This window comes from Haemaphysalis longicornis, unplaced genomic scaffold, assembly GCF_048455015.1.
Source record: "Haemaphysalis longicornis isolate Haplotype H1 unplaced genomic scaffold, Haemaphysalis longicornis Haplotype H1 scaffold_9, whole genome shotgun sequence".
Classification (NCBI taxonomy): domain Eukaryota; kingdom Metazoa; phylum Arthropoda; class Arachnida; order Ixodida; family Ixodidae; genus Haemaphysalis; species Haemaphysalis longicornis.
Genome location: NW_027526460.1, coordinates 14,570,585 through 14,594,076, shown reverse-complemented (window position 1 = coordinate 14,594,076; position 23,492 = coordinate 14,570,585). Strand labels below are relative to the sequence as shown.

The window sequence follows — 23,492 nt, the reverse complement described above, 5'->3', positions numbered from 1 at the left end:
GGCAGAGAGGCGGTATGTTTATCGGACGCAGTTAACAAGGATGTCACTGAACAACAACCATTACTAGCACATAAATAAGCAGCACTGACCTTTTTTGCGCCTCCTCGCAAAACTCCACTTCGTCGAACAGGAAATACAGCCCGGGGATATGAAAAAATTCGCAGTTGCACGCTGTAATCAACCCAATCAAAGTGCTAACGGCGCTAACGGTTCTCGCCAGCGTGACCGAGAATTTCTTTAGTAAATATCAGGCGCATCGCGCGAGCAATTGAGAAACCCGCTTGGGAATGCCACTGGTGGCGCTGCATGCGGAAGGCCGTAAAATTAGCGGAGGGAATCCTAGAAGATGGGAGCGCTGCTGTCGTTTAAAGTGTTGACGCAGTCCCAATTTTTATCCGTCGTCGTCGTACCCGTTGCAGCCCCACTGTACCGTGAATCAACGCAAAAACAGCTCTGCCGTGCTGCTGCTGACGCATGCGCATGGAATACGCTACTGGAGTGGCGGTCTTTTCCTCATGGCTTCGGCAAACTTTCGTTCTCGCGGAGGCTTTGGCGATGCGCCCGCATAAGAGCTCATACAAACTCGGCACACGTGATGGCTTTTATTTGGTTCGGAAAACGGGCATATGCGTCTAAGCGGACGTTTACGCCCGCTGAGGCCGAAACAAAGATCAGATAATAGCCGCGTTAGCGCGTTAGTACTGGCTAAAGTTGTTTCTCGCGGAGGGCCGTGAGTGCGTGCGATATCCGAGCTTAACTTTGGATGGCAATTTCTGCGTTACTGTTTACAATGAACGCAAAAGAGCGTGGCTTCATTTACTGCTTTTCTTGACAACAAGCCTTTCCGTAGTCAATAAAATATACTGCGACGCTCTTAGATACCCACGTTATATAAAGCTACTTACAGCTAATTAGTGAGTAATAATACATCGGCCCGTTTCCCAGCCCGTTTCCCTCCTGAACACCAATATTACAGGAAAACAGCAACTGGGGAAGCAGCTGGAGAAGGCGGGTCATTCCATGAACTTCAATTACTATGACAAGACACAACAACAGCAAGTTAACTCTGCGCATTTTTGCCGTTACTGCACAGCATAATTAGGAATTACAATGTTATTTCAGCATTAATACATACAAAATAATGCAGGTATCACGTGGTATATTTAGTTGTCCAAGTTTAGTTCCGTTCACCCAGTCAACCGCTCCCTGCAAAGAGGCTTTTGTTTTTGCTTATGGAAATTAAAAGGGACTCGCCTGTTAGCATTCCTATCGGACTTACTACGTCATGACCAACAGACTTAAAAACGATCGTGCACCAATACGAATAGTTTTACAAATACATACCGATATTCACAACGGCCTAGTTTGCTTATTTTAGATATATGTCGCTTCTCTACTGAAACAAAGAAATAAAACTCTCGCATTCGTATTATCCGAAATTCGTCTTAAGCGGAGGTGTATTGCATTGTGGACGTTACAAGAGAAAAATGTTGTGGTTCTTAATCAGTGTTCGTTTTAACCAAGTTCGTCTTAACGAGGGTCTACTGTATTTCTAGAAGAAGCAAACCGGGTCGTTAGTGTCATTTCTGTGAATTTGTAAAACTTCTTGTATCGGTACATGGTGCTTTTGAATTACTAAGTCTCATGAATTTGCGTCATGAATTAGTGAGTCCCATATGAATTGGATCAGGTGATTCACCCTTAATAGCATGCACGAGACGAAAAATGCTAACGAACATCCAAGCATATATAACTGCATGCGTGACATGCTGCGTGCAGTGTAAAATGCGGCACAGTCGGTTAACACTATGTATATACCGCATCAGGGCATAAATAACGTGGACTAAGTACCTATTTTACAGCAGATTGTAGCCATTTATACGTTCCTGTAAAGCACTTAAAATTGTGCACGTACTACAACACAGCAAGCTGATGGCTTAGCATTGGGCAAAAAACAATGTTTCTGCGACGCTTTGCGAACCAAATGCAGAACATGCAATAGTCTCAACAACCATATATATTTCTTTATGAGGTATCCACAAAAGCCCAATGAATTCTTCAGCACTACCACGGCTCTGTCCCAAACGCAGAAGGAGAACCTGAGGACATCTGGTCTTTCTCAAATTCAAGTCATTGGTGATTTCCGACGCACTGCGCGTCTGCAATTAGCAAAAGACGATATTCACTAAAGCGGTCTGAGCGCCGCAGTCAACCTGAAAGGGGTTCGTAAAATTTCTATTTTCGCTAAGATACCATTTTCTCGCACCTTTCACGCTTTGTACGGTGTTGTTATAGCAGTGGACATATTTTTTTCTGTCAAATAACGTCACTAAAAATACGTCTTAGCCGTCTTATATAAGTAAACTGCTCTAAGACAGTTCCATAGATATCGACGAAGTTTATTAAATTTTATGTGGTGCGTGCGTGTGTGCGTGTGTGACTGCATGCATGTGTGTGTGTATGTGTGGGTGCGCGTGGTTGCATTCGTGCCTGTATCTAGGTCTGTGGGCGTGTGCGTGCAAGTGCTTGCGCGTGCGCTTGGGCGCCAAAGCGCGTCAAACATATATGTGGTTCATTGTTCCAGTTAATGCATGATTCAGTGCATACTTCACTGCAGCGCACAAGTTATGTGGAACAAGACACGAGCAAAAAATATACAAAAGCACTGTCCAAACTTTTTACTGGGACATAAGTGGAACAGTAACTGGAACGGCCGACAGCGCATCCCCTCATTTATTCGGTTCCACATAATAACCACAAACCTAAATAAAACAAATGGACAGTTCCAGATAAGATCCACTTATATCTCTCGTTCCAGTTATTCCTCGTTTAGATCCAGATAAAAATATGTGGATCGCCCCGTTTAACTGGAACTTAAATGGAACCAGATTAAGAGTGCAGTTGTGGTTTCGGCAGGACGAGCATTTGAAAACCACAAGACGACAAAAAGAGCAGAATGGACAAAAAATGAAACTGTTCACTACATCGAAATTGCCAATACCAAGACACAAACATAAAAAAAAAACATGGTTAAACAGAATCTAACGAGTGTGGCTCAGTAAGGGAATTCCACTCAGTCACGGTACGTGGAAAAAATGAAAACTTGCAGGTATCAGTCTTCGCATGGTATGGTGTTGGTGATCTTGGGTGGTGCTGCCGCGTGCGTCTTGTAGTCAGGGCGGATATATACAGAGGGGTCTATAGCCAATTCATGGTTAGTAAGAAAGAAGAGAAAATCGAGACGAGGTTTCTGTTTTTTTAAGGGAAGATTGGCAATGTTATTGGCAATCATTAATTCAGAAGGCGAATCCGTGTGACGAAATTTTGAAAAAATGGCAGCTATCCTCTAAATCTTTTTCAATTTATCGATGTTATTTTTGATATATGGGTCCCATACCACAGCCACATACTCAAGCTTCGGTCTAAGGTATGAATGGTAGTTAAAAATTTTAACACTTGGAGGCGAATTACTAAGTTTGTGTTTCAGGAAACACAGTTTTCGAAAAGCTAAGGAGCAGATGTCAACGTGCAAGTTCCAGGGAAGATTATTAGTAAACGTTACGCTTAAGTATTTGAAGCTGTTGATTTGGTTATATACGCATGATCCCAGCGTGTACTCAAATTCTGATGGACAATTTTTAAGTGTTATGCGGAGGGAAGCAGTTGACAACCATTGCGTTGTGAACCTCTGCGTTGACAACCATGCCCCATTCCTTGCACCACTTCATATATTGTCCACGTTTGTGCTAAGTTCTCTTTGATCTCACCTGCCTGAGATTTCACGGAATAAAATATAGTCATCTGAAAACAGTCGGATATGTTTGGTGGGTGTAAATACAGAGACGATATCATTAATATATAAAAGAAAAAGCAACCGCCCCAGAACACTATCTTGGGGCACTCCGGATGTGACTGGAAGGCAGCTCGAGGCATGACAATCCATGAAAACATACTACTCTATATTCATCAAGTACCTAGACACCTATGCGACAAAGGTTTCTAGAATAATTAATTTTTCGTGAGGAATTTTGTCAAATGATTTGCCAAGATCAAGAAAAATTGGGTCTACCTGAATATTATTGACACGGGCCTTCGAGAAGATTTATATTTTTTATTCTTGAATTAATGTGTCATGAGGAATTTTATCAAATGCTTTGCTAAGATCAAGAAAAATTGTGTCTACCTGAATATTATTGTCACGGACCTTCGCAAACTCGTGTGTGATGGTGACCAGTTGAGTCACGGTCGAATAGTCTTTCCTGAAACCACGTTGGAAGATTGTTAGACTCCACTGTCTTTCAAGGAATAATATGTTCAATTAATTTGCAGCGTGCTGATGTTAAAGATATAGAACGGTAGTTTTCCGGAATTAATCGGTCCCTGTTTTAAAAGATTGGGATGGCTCTAGCTATCCTCCAGTCACGTAGTAGTGTAGCAGTTAAAAAAGACGCTTGGAATATGACAGCAAGAAAGCGTAAGGGTTCCGGCTAGTGTGTCATTCATTGTCAACACAGCGCGAAAAAGACCAGGGACGAACAAAGACGCTTGTTTGTCGCCTTCGTTCGTCCCTGGTCTTTTTCGCGGTGTGTTGACAACAACAAATTTGGCAATGCATTCGGCATAACAGCGAAGATGCACATTCGGAAGGTCATCAGAACCGGAGCTTTATTCCGTTTCTTTCTTTCGAGTTTAAAAGCAAAGAGAACAAACCAGAATAAGAAATGAAATTTACTTCACACGGTTCAAACAAAACATTCTTAGGCCCACATACTGCTGAGTTTGCAAACACGCTCCGAAAATAGTTGTTCAAGTGATTTGCGGTGTCACTGCGATTTGTAACCGTCCGTCCTTTGACAGAAATTGATGTCACTGGCTTTTTGTTATTGGAGAGATAATTCCAGAACTTTGTGGGTCACTTTTTTATAAAGTTTGGCATTAACGTTTCAAAGTAATAGTCTTTGGATTGTTGCACCTCATTTGAAAGGCTGCTTTGTAGTTATTGGATCACACTTCGCTGGACCTGCCTTTTCTTCAATCGTTTAATTTTCCGCTTTAGATGAACGATACTGCCCGTCATCCAAGCTGTGCGTTTTTTTTACGTTTCTTTGCTACAAAGTTGTTGATGCAGTAGCGGCATATGTCTAACAAAACGTTTAGGGCATAATATTTTTCTGTTGATAATCGAGGCCTTCAATCGGTCCTTGAGAGCCAGGCGTTACTTTTGGACACTTTGTAGTTAGGGGACCCAAATGTGGCGCCGGCATCAATTCTGGTAGAAGGGACGACTAAGTTGGGTGGCTTCAATTTCAGCCACGGCTGGCGGACATGTCTGCTGCTCGCTTCTGGCTGCGGTGTCGTAGCGAATGTTGGCGATTATGAAGTATTTCCGCGGTTGCTTGATGAGCACAGCTGACAACTACGGCAGCTGTTGAAGGCTAGCACCCACGAAAATTCGTTAATGATCCACTCTCTCGTATACAACGAGGATCATTCTTTATTAATTTGTATATTTCAAAGAGCCGTGATATGGGCGTTCATAGCGATTGCATAATCACCGCTATCTATGACATTACCACGACCACAATAATGATTGTCATCGTGGTCGTCATCTTCTTCTTCTTCGTTTTCGTCATGATCACTGTTGCTACCATCATCATCATCCTCATACGTATCATCAACAACGGTAACAAGAGCTACGGTAACAGAAGCAACAAGGGCAATAGAAACAAAGGATTTATTTATACAGGCAGTTTATATTCTTCTAATAATGAATGTGCATTTGGGTACCTTATATGTCTTTTCCATCTTCTGAATTAATCCTGCATACAACCAACCAGGTACGTTGGTAGTTCAGACCCCTTCCCTCCCCTCCCCAATTTTTTTTTCCAGACAGCATGTAAGCGAATGTTAGTGCTTCTTTTGGCCAAACCTCTACCTTCCCAACCCTCCCAACCCCCCCCCCCCCCCCCCCCCTACAGCCAACTCCAGAGGTAGCGAGCCTAAGATTCAGGCTACATTCCTCTTGTCAGCGGACGTTCGGCAACCCTTTAGCTATCCCTTGGACGTAATCGATACAAGCATTAGAGGCGTCACCACGACACTGGTAACGGTGACCATAGTATCAACCATGAACCAAAGCTGATCCTACAGACGAAAGCGAGAGCCCCCAACAGAGATGCGCTGTAGGAACGAAACAAAAACAAAAGGTCGGAACGTGCTCGCCTGACCCCACAAATAAATGGTTACGCCCCCCCTGCAGACGCTGCTGTCGCCTTCGTCGTCGCAGCGTCCTCCACGGAGAAAAGTCATTTGGCACCGCCATGTGACACCGCGACGAAACCCATACGATACACACCTCCCGCACTCTCTTCTTCCATGCTTAGCGCATCGTGGCACCACCCCAAAACCACACGAAAAGATCGACTTTCCTCTTCCACCTCCCTCGCCTTGCTGACCTAGCACCCCATCGCCTGATGGTTTTCCCTCATCATTTCCTCGCGATGTTTCCTTTCCCCTGTGTTCTTTTGTTCCTCGTTTGACACCTATTTTGTTTCACATCCCCAGGCTTCCATCGTTCCGCTTCTCACCGAAAGGCGTCCCATACACCGTCAAGCCGGGACGGGAAAGGAAAAGCGCGCTGGCGGCGCGTCGTTGTCGGCGTCTTCGAAGCCGGGAAGCGGGACAACTCGCCATTGTTGCCGCGTTTACGAGCAAATTTCCCGCCGCCACGCCGTTCTTATTGTTCCCGCCTTATCCCTGCCGGCGCCGGCTGCTCGTATATACCTACGCGGGCCGCCGATAACAAACTAACAGCGTTCGCGGAAGCGCCGGAGAAAGGTGCGCCTAAAAGTAAGGAAGATGGGCGAGGGAATAACCGTATATTGTCCCTCTAGAAAGGGGAGATAGTCTGCGCTCCCGCTAGCCTCGCCTGCCGCTCGCTACCCGAGAATGAGCCGGGGAAGCTGGGGACGGAGGGATGGCCGCACCAGCACCTTCTCTATGGGCAGGCCTAAACATCATTGTTTTTCCCCCAGTCTGGTCATCCTGTAAGTTACTGGTTGCACCTCCCACCCACCGGTTCCGCAGTTTTACGCTCGGCTTTGCAGACTTTTGGTTTTTCGAGATAACATGTCTGAAGGTGACGTAGCGTGTCAGGCCTTTTCATCTTAAAGGCGTTGTGCGGATGCTGGAAGGTGACAGAAAAAAGGCATGCCTTTATAGAGAAATACCCAGACACGTATAGTACGCAAGAAACAAAGCAGAGCAGGGGGGGGGGGGGGGGGTGCTTGAAGGAGGTGGTTTGTTGCCACAGGCAGTTTGCAGTGGTGCCCATGGAAGAAGCGGAACGAAAAAAAAGGGGTACAGGGCTGCGAAAGAATAACGACGAGCCTATACGGCCGAAACAGAAGCAACGCCTATGCGGGTATCGGAAGGTCAGCGCCCGCTATGCCCTCCTTTTTTAGCGCTAAGACAGAGGAGCATTGAAAGAACGGCAAAGACAACCGCTGCGAATGCAGGATGGCGGAGAAAAGATAAGACAAGACAGGCACATCAGAAGATAAAAGAAGTAAGGCGCGAGTGGGTGAGAAAAATACGAGCTCCCAGGTTCGCTAACATGCGAGTCACCGTTGATTGAAAAACGACTCACTTTGTCGCCGGTACGAGAGTAATCAGACGGAAACGCCCGCCATTGTACATGTGGCAGAACGAATTACGCAGCTATATGAACGCGACCCACGTAGCTGCGCTGAAATTGAAACCGAAGAGATGCGATGACTGGCCCTGCACACGTACACGCCCGGAGGAATATCTGAGGCGCACGTGATCTTAGTAGCGGAAAACTTTTCCGAGGCTGCGCAAATACCGTAGGTGTTTTATGTTGGCACACTCAAGAAAAAAAAAAAGAAAAAAAGAGACGTAGTTCCCAGGAGTCAAGTAATTTTTTTTATTTATTCAGGTGGTCTATTCACGGAATTTTGTTTTGTTAGTTGTGCGAATGCAGCAATGGACATACATACCTCTGCTCGACTCCATCTAAAAGCCAGACGGGCGAGTAGTAGAAACCAAAGTTCTTTTTTTTTTCGAAACTTCTACTATCATCGTTCACCTATTTTTTTTCTCTACAGTCTTATTAGTATACATTTTATCTCTCTATCAGGATTTCTTGGAGGATTCTATGGTTATCCGCTCTTCGTTTTTTGTTGTTGTTGTTGTTGTCGGTATTGTACAGAGCCTCAATGAAACTTATTCCATCGCCGGAAGAGACGAAGTAATATATACGTCCTTCGTACATTGGTTCAATAATAGCTGTACCTAGTTAGGCCGATTTTGGACGAAAAACTAGCAACGTTCGTGAATGCGAAGTTATCAGCTACAGTAGGCTAATCGCGAAGCCCTGTCCAATGACGCTGTTCGCAAGAAACAAAATCGCACAACACGCGCACTGGTGCACACAGGTATAAAAGAAAGCAACCAATAAAGAGGATACTATAAAGACAGAATGATTACTGGTTAATTGAAAATTCAAGTGAGAATAGAAACGGGGACAAGAAATGGGGAAGACACCTGCGCTTACTACAACTGAAAAGTTTATTTTTGAAGGAAACAAATATATACCGAGCCCAACCAACAAGGCAAGTGTGCCCGCTGCACATGCGCATAGGTTAAAAAGAAACTGTTTTTTTCGAAAATAAATTTTTCAGTTGATATTAAGCACCGCTGTCGTCCCCTTTCTTGTCCCTGTTTCTGTTCGCGCTTCAGTTTTCAACGACGCGTGCTCACCAACAAGCTCGTCTCTCCATTTTACTTGAGTTTTGCTAATGCCCCAGGTTTCCCCATGCACCCCGATTATTTCGCATGCTGGTCATTACGAAAGCCTCTCTGTGCGACTCTGACGTCTAGAAAAAAGATTCTACGGTGCGAGTAGGCCCCGCATTACGGTGGTTTATCACACCGTCAAAGATGCTGCTGTCCTGCGGCAGTGTCCAGCCTTCGATCGGCCACTAATTCGGCGGAAAATAGCAGCGGAGAAAAGCCGAGGAATGAGTGACGAGGAAGGTAATGCGCGAAGAATAAAAGCACTGAGAAACGCACGGCAGGAGAAAATGGGGCTAAGGGTATACGACGAAGGACCCGTGCTGTAACAAGAAGGAGCGAGATGCAACGCGAGAAAGTGAGACAAATACCAACACCGTCCAGACAACAAGCCGCTTGTTCTGCGGGAAGTATCACGGAGGTTGCAATCTCTCCCCCGGTTCTCTCTTCCAAGTTGCGCCGATCACAGAAAACGTCATCCCCGAAAACCCGGTATCCACAGCGAGGTTATCGGGGAAGAAACGCTAACACCAAACGGGAAGTCACCAACCATGCTTTTCGTGAAGGTGTGGTGCTAGAAAGAAAGACGCCGGCAGACAGACAGTCGAGCTCCGGGGCAGCTACAGCTTTACTCCAGCAAATAAAAAATGCAGCGCCAGCAGCAGCAGCGACGGAAGCAACGGCAAGCAGTCACGGCTCTCCGAAAGTAGCCGGCTCATGATCGGAGGCCCAGGAGGCATCTTGGGCGTCTCGTGTAAGAGGATCATTCGAGGGGTTTCCATCCAGCTTATCCCGACTTCCCCGCCTCCATCCGACGTCCGTGAGCATCCACTACAGCGCGGCAATGGCCGCCAGCCGAATTGCTTCGGCAGCGCAACCGAGAGGGTTCGCTGCCGCCGCCCGTCGCTTTCTCTTCTTCCGGACAGCGGTCGTGTCCGTTGTCTGTCCCTGCGGCTTGTGCTGGCGCCATCTGCGTGTTTTAGTTCCTGTTTGTGTTCTGCAGCCTGCCCCCTTTTCAGGCCCCCACTCAGCCCCCTAATGTGTGGCTTTTTGCAAGGCGCGACGGAGCCCTATTTATGCGGGTCTTCTTGTTACATCTTATTGCGCTGCTTTAATGAATCCGGCGCAGGCGCAGAGCGACTCCGCTTCCTCGGTGCAAGGCTCTATTCTGTGTTCCTCCTGCCGCTCGATTCATGAGATTCAGAGGTCGACCAGCAGCGTCTCCGCTGTGTTTCCCTGTGGTCGATCTGCGTTGCGAGCGGTCCAATGGGACGTGGGTGACTGAAGGATTACAGGCGCAGTCCAAGTGAGCGAACGCCCTGCTAGGAATTGCATGCAGACGCAGTACCGGAGAACAGACGATTCGTAACTACGAAAAGCGTCACTGAATAATCTCTGCGAGGCAGCGGCGCAGTTGGCTTTTCGGTTCTGTATTTATGAAGGCCGAGAATGCGCATACGAATTGGTGTTATGGGTTAGTAGGTATCCGACGGAATGGACCGTAACACTGACGGTTGGGCAATTTGTATAAGTCGCGTCGAGTTTTGGTTCACCACCCGTTTAGTGTCTACCTTTTCTGTTCCGTTCTGTGTTTGCTCCTGGAATTTCTAATTAACACTGCTACGTCCAGTCACCGCGTGGAAGATCTCAGTCTTGCTTTCGGCTAGACAAAGGAAACGGGAAATTGCCTACAGTATTCGTGCTGTACGCAATTCTCATTTTCTCTTGTTTCTGCTTTGTGGGCGTTGGCCTCATGTGCGTGTACTACGTAAATCATCTCTTAGGTGCAGGGAATTCCGGCGTGCATGTTCCCATACTGTCATTGCCGTACTTCAAGCCATACACATTTCTGCTTAGCTCGTCAGGTCTCACAATGAGGGTTACCGACAGGCTCATATATGATACTGGCGTTTTATTTTCATGACCATGAAAGTGACAACAGCAATGATGATGCTGACGATGACGATGATACTCCTTAAGAATGAGATTTTTATTTACTGGAAGCCTTAGGGCCGCATTTTGAGTCCCTCCTCCACTCCATTCGGTCCCTCCACTCGGCTTAGGGGAGGATTCCGCAATGCTTATGCTTGGGGAAATCGATTTCAAGGACCTCCTCAGCTGGTGGTTCGAGTGGAGGAAGGATTCAGAATACCAGGGCAAGTCTCTTCCCCTTCAATTTTCCCCGAAAAGCTCTCACAGATCCGCGTCCTTCGTTACCAATGTTCCCCTGTCCAGCTTCTGCCTTCTGCCGAGCAAAAAGAGCTGGGCAGTGGCAGGGAAACTGTGCGTGTGAACTGTTGGAGGTGTTTTAAATTCGAAAGGGCGGCACAGACTGTGTCAGTGGAACGTCACTTTGTTCTTCTGGGAGAGCGAGTGGAGGCTGTTATGCCGTGAACAGTAGCATAACATGTGGCTCGTTCTGTTCGCATGGATGGTGTTTCTGCGGGCGCACCTCCGTTGTACTGGCATTTGTCTAAAACGACGTATTCTTCTTCTTCTGAACCAACTAATTGGTCGTGAGGGCTTCTCTCGCCTCTTTGGTATTATTATTTCAGTGTCCCTCCCATCCCCTCCTTTTCACCTGCCATTCCTGATTATGATTGCTATGGTTTCCCCTTTGTGGCGGGGTGATGACGTGTCATCTTACCAAAAAGGACTAATATACCAATGTTTTATACTCTTGGCTTAACACTAGCGCTGCTTATGGCAGGCACAAGAACCCTATTCGGCACAAAATTCTTTTTTTCCCTGTTACAGGTGGTAACTGTTCTAGGCAATATTCCCCTCTCTGCTTTTCGTCCACCAGCATTCTAATCTTCTTTTCGTCGCCTCGGCAGCCTTGAAGTTAACTTCCTCTGTGCTACCCTTAAATCCTAGGGCTTCTGGAAGCCGAATATTTCCCTCATGTAGATTTGGATGGCTACCCTCGCATTCTAACACTATGTGCCGCATAGTTTCTGTTTCCTTTCCGCAGACCACGCATACCCCATCATTTTGTGAAAACTTAACCCAGAAAGGTCTTAGTTCGCAAGCAACCTGCTCTAGCCTCGAAAAGCAAAGTACTACCACGGCCCGTCGATCAACGTTGCGTGCGCTTGATCAAGGGGCTATGGCACTGCCCTGAGAATTATCGTAGATATTTTCCTTCCTGATGTCCAATTTCTCAGCCCTGTACATCTCTAACTACGTTTTAACTTGCATTTTTTCTCTCTCCATTAATTCGTCTCTATCTTCCTTGCCTCTTCCTTGGACCTTGGCTGTTTTGGATTCTCCACTGTTCTTTCCCTATTTCATTGTTAGCCTTCTAGTCCTCCTTAACCAGTGCGTGTCCACGCTTTTCTAGTGTAGGTACCTATAAACCTTAGCCGCCCACCTACGTTGATCTATTGCTCTCAACCTCATCTTTCATCCCCTGAACACCCCTGATCCAGTGCCGAAACGCAAACCGGGCTCTTCGCCTGGCTGACTTCTTGGCCGTTCGGTTCGATTTTCTCCTGCGTTCTTTTTATGGTTTAAAGAGCTTGACATTGCTGCGCTGCGACTGTGCTGCATTTCCTAGGACCGATTTTGGTCCGCACACGCGAATTTGGGGTCCATCATCTGACGTTTCGGCTTTTCTTTTTTTTATTCATGATGGAGAAATGATTCTACTAGTGGAATTTCCTCTTCCCTACAACTAAAATCTTCGGCCCAGTTACCTACCAGAGAAAACGCCCGGACTGAAAAAACGACAGAGAACTCCGTCGGTGTGGTTGAAAAGCACAGTCAATGGTGCTTATCGCTGCCGAGTTTTGACGGTAATCAAGATAACGTCATTCAAGCAGGATTTCTAGGCCCCGATGTGTGGCGGCTCAGGTCGTCTGCCAATAGATCGAACGTCTGGCTCCCCCTTGCCAAAAGCGCACCCAAACTCGTCGCCGAAATACAAAAAGACATATCGAGTGGAAAAGTTTGTAGTGTAAGTGACAGTAATGGGCATACAACCAACACAACTGAACAAAAAGAAAACAGATGTAAAAGCAGGTAAAGAAAACCTTCCCCCCCATCGAGCGCTGCATGCTGCTCGAGCCAAATATCGGATGAGGAGTGCGCATTCAAACCGCTCCCTCTCCTTGCCCCGCTTGCCAGTCCATGCCGATAAAATTCGGCGCACTGAGATGAACGCCGCCCAGTTAACGATTCCTGCTCGATGCATCAGCGTCACTGCTGTGACTACCCCAACATGTCAATACGTGTAAAGAATATGCAGCCACGCCATATCAGCGGGCATTTCAGGCTATGAATTCCCTGAACAGCGAAATGGTGATTAATAAGGAGAAAGACAAGGCGAACAGGCATTGCGTGTCTAGCAGGCGTTGGCGGGACGCATCGTTCCTGTGGGGAAACGGGGAAGCGCTGTAACTGTGCGGCGGCGCGACACGGCGGCATCGACTGCGCTCGCGAGGAGCAGCGCCAGCGGTGCGTTGAAACAGCGATGAAGTGTGGCCAGCCGTGTAAGCGTCAGCTCGGACGCCGGCCGACTGCCTGCTCAGGCGTGGGCGGGGACGGGGCCGACTGTCCGAGTGTCTACAGATTTGTCGAAGCGTGTCAGGGCGGGATGCGGCCGGACGTCGCCGTCACGCTCTCTGTGGTCGCCGTCACTGCCGTCATCTGGTTATTGGCGAAATTCCGTTGTCGCACGCCAGAGGCGCCGCCCGCCACCACCCAACCTCTTTCCCCTCCATTCCGATGCTCTCCATGCTCTGTTCAAACAAGGCGGTGTGGGCGCCGCTGATAACGGTTGCCGTCCGCTCTTCGGCATGTCCCCGGGGAGCACTTGGCTGCTCGACGGGCCTTCCTGTGTTGCTCGCGCTGTATGCTGCGCCCAACTTCAATATTTCTCTTCGATATTTCTCGCTTTCTCTCATTTTTTTCTGCCGCGTCTCAACCCCTTGCTCGCACATCCGATGTCGACGGCCCGATCCGAACGTTGTTGCTGCCTGCGTGCGGCAGAAAAAGAAAAAAACGTTCATCGGTTATGACAGCTCCAACGGGGAGGTGATAAGGTTTTGAGACGGATTTCCTTCTCTTTCGCTCCATCGCTTGTTTCTGTTGGTTTCCCGTCGTGTACTTCCAACGCTCTTTACCCCGCGGTTCGTTCGCACTGGGCTCCCAAGTCGAGGCTCGAGTCTTGGCGGTGAACGACAGCGCGTTTCTTCGCGAACAAAGTGGGTGCAAAACTCGAGCCAAGTCAGTCCAAAGGCCACAACGTAAACAAAAAAATATGAAGAACATCATCTCATACCACACAAGTGTTGGCGATAAAGGGAACCGACTGATTGCATCCTAACCCGCATTAAGAAGCAGGAGACAAGCGTCAACAGTGGATGCAAAGAGCGTGTATGTCCCGCCTTCTTGCTCTAGTGACACACTCACGGCCTCTCTTTACTAGCGCTACTAAAGGGAAAAAAAAAAAAAACCTAACAGTTGAGTACTAGCACCACCAAATTGTGGTCATAACTTCGTGAGTTCAGCTGGAACCGTAAAGATGTTTTCTAGGGTGGCTGATTATTCTCTTCTTCTGGAACTTTTGCTTAGGGGCTTGCGCGGAATGCCCGCCTCGTGGTAGGCAGAAGCACACCACTTTAGCTGTCTTCAATGCATTGCGGCCTCACTGCAAGCGACAATAATAGGACGGCCGCAGTAAGCGGGATGAAGCAGAGGCAGGCGGAATTCAGGATGTTTGTACGCTCGGACATAATTTTTTGATAGAGCCAGGCCTACATTGCATCCTGAGATAAAAAAAGGTATATTTCGTTGAAAGTTGACCAACACCGTAGCTTTGGTATCGATATAGTTAGGTAGTGATTTTTACGCAGCCCTAGAGGTGCGTAGCGATATTCTGACATCACGTTTACATTAATCGCGAGCTTGTATTTCGGCTGACTTTGCACCTATTCCACCACTCTGATCACTTCGCCTAGCGACTGTCTCCTCAAGCATAACTGGCCTTCGTTTGTGGAGCGACCATGTGACCTGCACAAAGGTAAATGTTGGCAAGAACATCGTTTAATAATCAAGTTGCGGTTGTCACGTCTTCGAGCAGTGGCGATAAAACGAAGCCGTTACTTATAAAAAGACGCGCTACTTTAGCCTAGTTGAGCGACGTAGTATAAAAGAAAGAATCAAGTCAAGAACGCTTCTTCGGGCAACCGTTTCAGTTGGATGTGGTGGGTACAGTCCCGGCCCGACCTTTTCAACGGAAGTGGGGAACCACAAGCGATACCGTACGAGGCACGGCGCCCTAATGTACTGTCCAGGGATTGTAATAACGCGGCTATGCGTATCCCCGCTTACAATCTCTCTCAAGGCTGCATCATGCATTGTTTTAAAGATCAGTGCTGTTGACGAATGAGGCTGGCGCTTGTTACTAGCGGCTCCATCAGTTATATAGTCCTGCCCAAAGGCGAGCCAAAAATCTCTCAGGAAGTGAGGACACCACCTCCACGACATAGACTATGATCTATCGAGAGTTTCGTCTTCCATTGCATGTCCTGTTCCCGGGTGGTTACAGCGCAAGTGGGAAATTTGCGAGGAACCGGCGAAGTAAAACTACGCTTGGAAACAAATGGGAGAAGTGCCCTGAAACGTTCCACACACAGTTTAACAAGTCTTGGCGCCCCCGCACACGCCGGCAAGGTATTGTTTGGGAGAACTGCAAGGTACAAACGATTGAATCTTTTTTTGTAGAAACAAAAAAAAAACTATTTCTGACCACCCGAAAGATTACGTTCATAAGAGGTTGGACGGCTCAGATATGTGTAAGTGGGGGAAGCTATGTCTAGAGATGTTGAGGACGGCACTAACAACAAGGAATTATGGTGCTACCTGCAGAAAAAAAAAAAAAAAAAAAAAAAACGTTTGCTTGCCTTTTTGATCCGGCTACATTATATGTACATCATGCTGAGTAAAAAATTGTGGTTGATTCCTCTGTCATAGGATTCGGTAAAACACGAAAGTGAAATGTGCAGCGAAATCTGCAGCTGAGCATGATTTGCGGGTCGGCGGCTCTCTTGTTGGTGTGCTCGGCGAGCAACCCCCCTGCTGGCGGGGCGCTTCTGCAAAGGTGTACTGGCGTCATTTACGTGACGGATATGACGTCATCGAAACCTTTGTGTATCCGGGAATAAAAAAACTTTCGTGTTAACAAAACTTCAACGACGTGTAGCCGTTGACATGCGCATAGTGAAATCAGTGAAGCTAGTCGTGCATTTGAGGCATTCGAGGCCGCTTTAGGGGCTCCATGCCACGACCAGTACAGTAAGACCTCAACTATTTTTAACGCTTCCTTGTACGTGAGTGCCTCCACGGTACACTTTTATCCAGCCCGTACGGAAAAAGACAATTGCGCGCACCCAAGTGCGAAAAATATAGACATAAATGCTGCAGCATATCCTTTGTTTTGTAGCAAGAGCGTACATGTCTAAATATTATATTACCTTTACAAGCTTCAATAACAGCTGTGCAACAGAACTGAATGAACAGTAGGTTGACGCTAAGTCTAATTTCTTCTTCTTGTTATATCCGTACTTTTTCTTTCATTTTTACTGTTTTATTTTTATCTTATTCTTTCTTCATTTGAATGGCATTCCAATTGCTTAAAATAAAAAAAAACGCATAAAGAAAGAGCTTTTGTCCAGTTGTCCAATCTTTCTCTGCGCTACATGATTCCGGCATCTGCGATGTCGAAGCACAGTGTGGAGACATACAGGCCAACCGTTCATACAATCCCATGCGTATAAGAAAAACGAATCGGGGCCACTTTTTATTTACTTTCGCGGGTGGTTATTTTGCGCGAAATAACTGCGCGGACGTGGCTGCGACACATTGGACGCAAAATTCTGTGACGCGGAAAACAGGATGCTGGCTGGAAGGGCGACGAGAAAAAGATCCAGCGCAGCGTCCGCCCATCTTCCGCTCCGACGGGCTGAGTGTATCGCAAGAAAGCAAACAGCGAACACACGGATCTCAGCGCCAAAAAAAAATAAATAAATAAATAAATAAAAAATAAAAATAAAGAAGAAAAAAAGGGAGTGCCCTGGGATCAGGCACGCTTTACGCATGGGCCTTGTCACTCGAGGAAGAGATATTCTTTCGAGAGGACATCCATGAACTGCCGTTGAGAGGCTGGTGCGCGAGCTCCTGCGATCGCATTCCTTTGACGGCAGCCTCTTCAAGCATATCTTTGTGCGCGTGTCGTCTCCATGGAAAGAAACTTGTTCACCATGGATTTCGATGCGATTTGTTGTTGTAAACTGCTTTTCCCGTTTTATATACTAAGAACGACGCCGCAGCGGGAAAAAATAAGAAGGTGGATAGGACTTGTGTTAGACCAACCCACGCTTCGAGTATCGGATTCCTAAAATGACATTTCGCGTGAGAAGGAGATGTATTGAAAAAAAAAAAAAAGCATTTTAAGTCGCTGTTAAGCAAATAGACACATTTCTCAAGATATGAATTTCGTTGTGTAGGAATAAGTAACAGTTTTTTTTGTTTGGTGGCAGTATGAAAGCAACAAGGTGGCTTTGACGCCTTCACGTGTATATTAGAGAGACCCTGCCACACTTTGTTTATATACTAAATGCTTGAAAAACATAGTCAACCAACACCTACAGTACTTAGATTAGGGGGTTGCAAAGTACATCAGCTTTTTACTTCGCGAAAGTACATCAAAGTACGCCAGTACAAAATTAATACTATATGCCTATCAGGTAACCTAGAAATTTGCTCAAAAGATTTTTCTCTCTTTGCCAATATTGGAGTCCTTTGACCGCTGGAATTACGTCATTACAGCAAAATAGTGACGTAATTGGCCAGCTTTCCTTCAGTTGCAACAGTGAGTGCATTCGATAGCCACTTTAAAAAGAAAGCCACAAAATCAGAGCCGAAACGGAAGGCATGTCTGCTGCGGCGAGCAAATCACGCAGTGACGTGCTTTTTACGTCGCGCTGGAGATAACTACAACTTCCGGAGTGCTTCCAAACCCCAAGGCAAGAGTCAAAGCGTTAGTCGGAAGTTTTGCAGAGGCCCTTTAAAACGTCTAAAGGAATGCGGCACTCTGAGAACGGCGTCATTTTAAGCACACTGCCTCAGGCTATACACATACCAGTTGCGTGTTGAAACTAAGAACTGTTGGCTCATGGTGTGCTCTTATCGCCAGCGTTTGGCAACCGGCTGTCCCACACGATAAATGTTAGGCGCCACTTCGCTTCATTCATTCACACACAGGCGCCCGCGCAGACATTTTCTCCGAAAAAGTGCGCACACAAACAGACTGTTGACTGTTCGGACCGATGTGAGGCGATTGCTCACGGCGTTCAAACCTGGCGCGAATATCCATCTTGGGTTGTGTCGCTTGCCTTATTCGCTTCCGCATTGCTGGGCATGTTCGTTCAACCAGAAGAGACACATCGCGTGAAAAAGTAAAAAAAAAAAGGCAACGCTCGACTGATGGCGCACACGTGCAACGAGGGTCTCGCGTTTTGCTTCCTGCGCGACGGTCCTGGAAAGTATCTCACACACGCTGCCTCGGAGGGTTTCGATCCGCGGACTGTCTTCAATCCTTCTTTTTTCTCTCTGTTATTTTATTTCCGCGTCATCTGGCAGTGGTAAAGGAAAGCACAGTTCCTTTACGTTAGTTCAGTCAACCATTTGGGACATTAAGAGTCAGACACAACAAGACGTTTTTCCGTGGTTTGTATGGTTCTCTTGTTATTTTCTTACCCTAGCAGAAGCTAAGACAAGGAAGAACGCTCTTGACAAATTAAAGCGGCAGACAGCGCTACATCACCGCCTGTCAACGTAAAAACGTGGCAGAAGAATGAATGCAAGTAAAATATTGTCGCTGTTAACACGCTCAACGATACGTCTGGAACACGAAGTAAGAATCAAGCTTGGGTTTTTTGTTCTCTTCGGCCGCACTCTCGGGCACGCGTAATGAATATGATTTTAAAATGTGTGACACTCGAAGCGCCACATAACCTTAGATGAAACAAGTGAACATATACTTGCGTACTTTTTCTCTATCACGGTTTGAACCAGCACGGATAAGCTTTCCGAGGTTACTATATCAAAAACTCAAAATTGATGTTTTACGCTGCGAAGCAATACCTGGGTCGTAGGGTGGGCTGAAACAGCTACAGAACAATTTAGACCTCCGAGCGCGGAGATTACCCAGGTCGCGAGTCATTGTTCGCTTGTATTGGCAGGATGCCCTGAACAGAAAATGGCATCCTTCGTTCACAATGCCACAAATACCTGCCGCTTCGGCGGCATACCTGGTTCCAGTGAAAACTTGTCTTGTTCAAGGAGAAGATAGTTCGACACACACGCACACTCTAGTCTTCTCTTTGTTTCTGTCACTGTTCCGCTGGGACAGTGTATTACGTTTCCAAGAAACGAATATTCCGCCTTCAGTTATTCCTCATTCCCCTCTATCAGTGACTCATTTCAAATAGGCCCGCGAAACAAGCCTGCTAGGTAAGATGTAAATAATAGCGTCCGTTGTGTGGCACATGAAACCAAAGCACTCGAACACAAATTGCGTGAACCACTTCTTCGGTTGAAATCAGCAACGACAGTGATGGGTGTGGTGTTGTCACTCCTGACTTAACGTCACGTTGCCACAAACATCTCGATGTGGTTCTTGGGTGTACGCGGAGATATGTACAAAGTGTACAGCAGAATTCCGTCTGTTGTTGGAACGGTGCAGACATCGGAACAGACCGTGACACTTTCATCTGGCGAGGCGGGCAGGTAGTGCGGAGCCACTTAAAAGCTAGCGAGCGAGCGAGCGTGCGAGCAAGCAGTCAAGCAAGCACAACTGAAGTGGACGGCCCCTAAGCATGCGCCGGTCGTCGTAGATTCGGTTGCTCGACGTGAACCGCCAGCCGTTCTACTCGACACTCTGGAACGAAAGAAGTGCTATCGCCCGTCATCCTATTCGGCAGCTTCTTCCGCTACTCCACTTCCTATTCATACAAGGCCAGTCCGTTGCAACAGAGTGAGCCTCAATACTATTTTACTAAATGAGCTGAGGTGTTGTATACAACCAAACTTGTGTTAACTTGTTTTTATCGAGTGTGTCAGAACACTGTAGGTAGAACAATAAAAATAATCTTTCCATATTTCGGATCACATTTCTGGGCTTGCCCAACAAGATGCAGAAGAAATTGTCTTTCTGAGCGTCTGCGCTGAATAGTTTTTGTTCTTTGGAACTCAATATTTGTTCTGCGTCCGCAGTTCACGCATGAAAACGCAGACGTCTTCTCCTAATGAAATCGTCACGCACGCACGCACTTATTTACATAGGCAGGAGTAGCTGCTCCTATCCAGCTCTTGTTACACGTGCCATCTAAAAACGTCCGTGAATGACACCGCAGGGCGGCGAAGCGCGAAATTGGGAAAAGCGATTGAAGTGTCGGATCTGTACAGCGGCTCTTATATTATTCATGCTAAGTGAGAAAATTGCCGCTGTAAGACAGGTCGAGGAGCTTCTAAAGAAAATTGTAGGCTCAAAGTATTAAAAATCCGATACCAAATCGGAAAACAAGAAGAGGGGTGGTCTGACTACAGAATACGAGATGAGATTATGCAAAGACATCGTATATAAGAGCGTTCCGGCATGAAACGTCTTGCAACGTACTTGGAGTGCGGTAGAATGCTTCTGATACCAAAATAGATTTTACCTTTTTTTTTTTTTTTTTTCATGCGTTTGCGGAAACAAACCTTAACATAGGGAGCGAAGATTCACAAAAAAAGCCTGGTATATAGATGGCATCATTTCCAATAGAAATTTGTTTTTTGAATGCAAGTTTCTGAGACCTCGCTTTTATTTCTTTTTTGGAAACAATAAATGTAACGCATACACATTTCGATTCGTACTAGGTTTATTCTACCATCCGGAGTAACATAAAAACATTTCTTTTCTTATAGCTAACGCATACCAGAACATTGAACTAAACTTTAACCTAACCTTGGATGTTTGAGAAATAGGTGAGTAGTCCGGAATTGAATGAAAACAGCGCGCAGAGTTCCCCAGCTTTAAGAGCAGGAATAGAAAAGAAGGGAAGCCTTTTTTCCTCGCATTTCTGAAATAGAGCAAGCTACGAAGCAATAAATGATTTGCCAGGGTACCGCTTTATTATTTCTCAGCAATGAATGAGTCAGCAAGCGAGTGACAGCGACAAGCACCAATAACACCTGATTAATTATATTTAGTTGGCGCAGTTTCTTTTTATTATTCTTTACCTGGTAATCCCCTACTTACATACTATCACTCACTCACTCACTCACTCACCCCAAATGACGTGGAATTATCTGTCGAATCTCAGATGAGTGCGTAATAGAAATTGCTTGTAAACTTCTAGAAAGCCTATATAGTTAAATGTATACTGAATTTTGTAGTTACTTGGAGCTGGCGACATCACGTAGTCAGACTCATGTTTGAAACCGAATACGTAAGCCCATACGTTATGCCCGGAGAACGTTGTGATGTGAGACCTTGATAGCAAGCCAAGCAGCACTGACGATGAAATGACCAAGCCCTCGGAAACAATATACGTGGGTGCTAAAATCGTGTCAAACACAGGCGCTCTCACTCACGCATGCAAGCACGCGCGCACAGACAGACAGACAGACAGACAGACAGACAGACGGACGGACGGACGGACGGACGGACGGACGGATGGACGGACGGACACGATTTGCTACGTAGTTACGATTCAGCATGCCGCTACACTGCACGTTATAAAAGTTATACACTGCACCGGGGGGAAGTTTTCGTTTTGCGGCAAAGCCCGCCTTCCTCAAACAAGTTACGATACGCCGGAGCTTGTATCCCGATACACCGGATACGATACAACCGGATTACGATACGCCGGAGCCGGATACGCCAGCGCGCGCCCGTTTCAAATCGGTGATCCATGCCAGCAGCGGCGATGGCGCGCATGACTCATCGTTTCCCAACTTCTCCTCGCGAAGAATGCGCCGACTTCTGGGGACCTCACCCCTGATTCTAGGGACCTTCGAACAGTGCATCTAGGACGATTTGTTTTGTGCATTTCTTCTTTTTTTCGTTCCGCGCAACACGATGGACACCTGGGCCCGTTTGCCCGTACGCATAAGTTCCCGACTGAGACCCGCCGCGGTGGCTCAGTGGCTAAGGCGTTGCGCTGCTGAGCATGAGGTCGCGGGTTCGATTCCCGGCCGTGGCGGCCGCTTTTCTGATGGAGGCGAAAAGCAAAAACGCCCGTGTGTACGAGATTTCGGCACACGTTAAAGATCCCCAGGTGGTCAAAATTAATCCGGAGCCCTCCACTACGGCGCGCCTCATCGCCTGCGTTGCGTCGGCGCGTTAAACCCTACAATCAATCAAAGTTCCCGATTAAGTTCCCGCTAACGAATAAGACGCCAATAAGTTGAAGTCGGCAACGAAAAATAAGCCGGTTGCCAGGAAACCCGACGGAAACCCTACCTTAACCGAGCGTTTGTGTCAGTTTCGGGCAAACGACTTATTACCTAGACATAGCTAAAGTCGTAGTTGAGAACTTATTCCCACACTTATCGCGTTCGAGCAAACGGGCCCTGGTTACCGTTGGTACTTTTGTGTATAGGCAGTATTCACTGGCGGGGCCCGCATGCAGGCAACCATGCGTGTCGCCTTAACAACTGGGATGCGCGGGCACGAGCGTGGCGGCGCACGCACAAGGCGTCCCAGCGAGCTCAGAAGCTCGACGTTAACTACTGTTTCGCGCAGAGTCCTACAGCCTACCTGTCGCAAGACACGAGTGAACTCGTCGACACGGGTCAGCAGATGTAGTCGAGGGTTTGACGGCTAACCTCTGGTCAAGCAACATGCTTGAAACCATTTGCTGGTCAATGATCAAAATCAAAATATACAAATGACGTTTCGAGAGCGCTTGCAGCTCCCTTGTTCACACCTAGTGTGAACAAGGGAGCCGCAAGGGAGTCGTAGCTTTGACTACGACTCGTATCGTATATTTTGACTTTGGTCAATGATCAGCAAACCATTTCAAGGGCAGCTGACCTCCAGCTGCCGTGCTTTGGTATGGCCGCTCAGGGCCATATCCTCGAAGCACTAAATTCACCGTGAACTGTCAATTTGCCGGAAGTCTTTTTTGATTGGCTTCCAATTTTGGTCATGTGCTTCCAGTTGACAAAGTGGTTGTGTGTGCTTTCGTATTTTTTACGTTTCCTGTCGTTTACTGGCAACAGTTCTAAAGTTTGCCTTATATCTCCGCACTGAAAGTGCATAATTCTTGGCCGGTAATGAAGAACTAGGCGAAATGCCGCGGCCATGACAACTGAGGAGAACTTCTTGCTGGGCTAGTTGGTGAATAGATGCCATGATTTGAAGCGCAACAAAAACACACGGACGAAGAACAGAGTAAACGAGACAGGCGCTGTCTCGTCTACTCTGTTCTTCGTCCGTGTGTTTTTGTTGCGCTTCAAATCAGGACATGACAACGTAGGCCTGTTTTTGCTGTTCAACAACAATACGACTCGTATGTCACGCCCTCTCTGTGATTGGCTGAGAAGGCGTGACGTATTTAAACAGTTGGGGGGAACGTTTACGTCGCACATTGGCAACTTCAACCTGCGTAAAAGTGACGTGATGA

At 46.9% G+C, this 23,492-nt stretch overlaps 1 protein-coding gene across 1 annotated transcript in view; it reads left to right on the top strand.

Moving 5' to 3' along the window:
- Positions 1-23,492, top strand: part of LOC144152724 (metabotropic glutamate receptor 5-like) — a 518,399-nt gene that overhangs the window by 274,964 nt on the left and 219,943 nt on the right. The gene's annotated exons all lie outside the window — the stretch shown is intronic.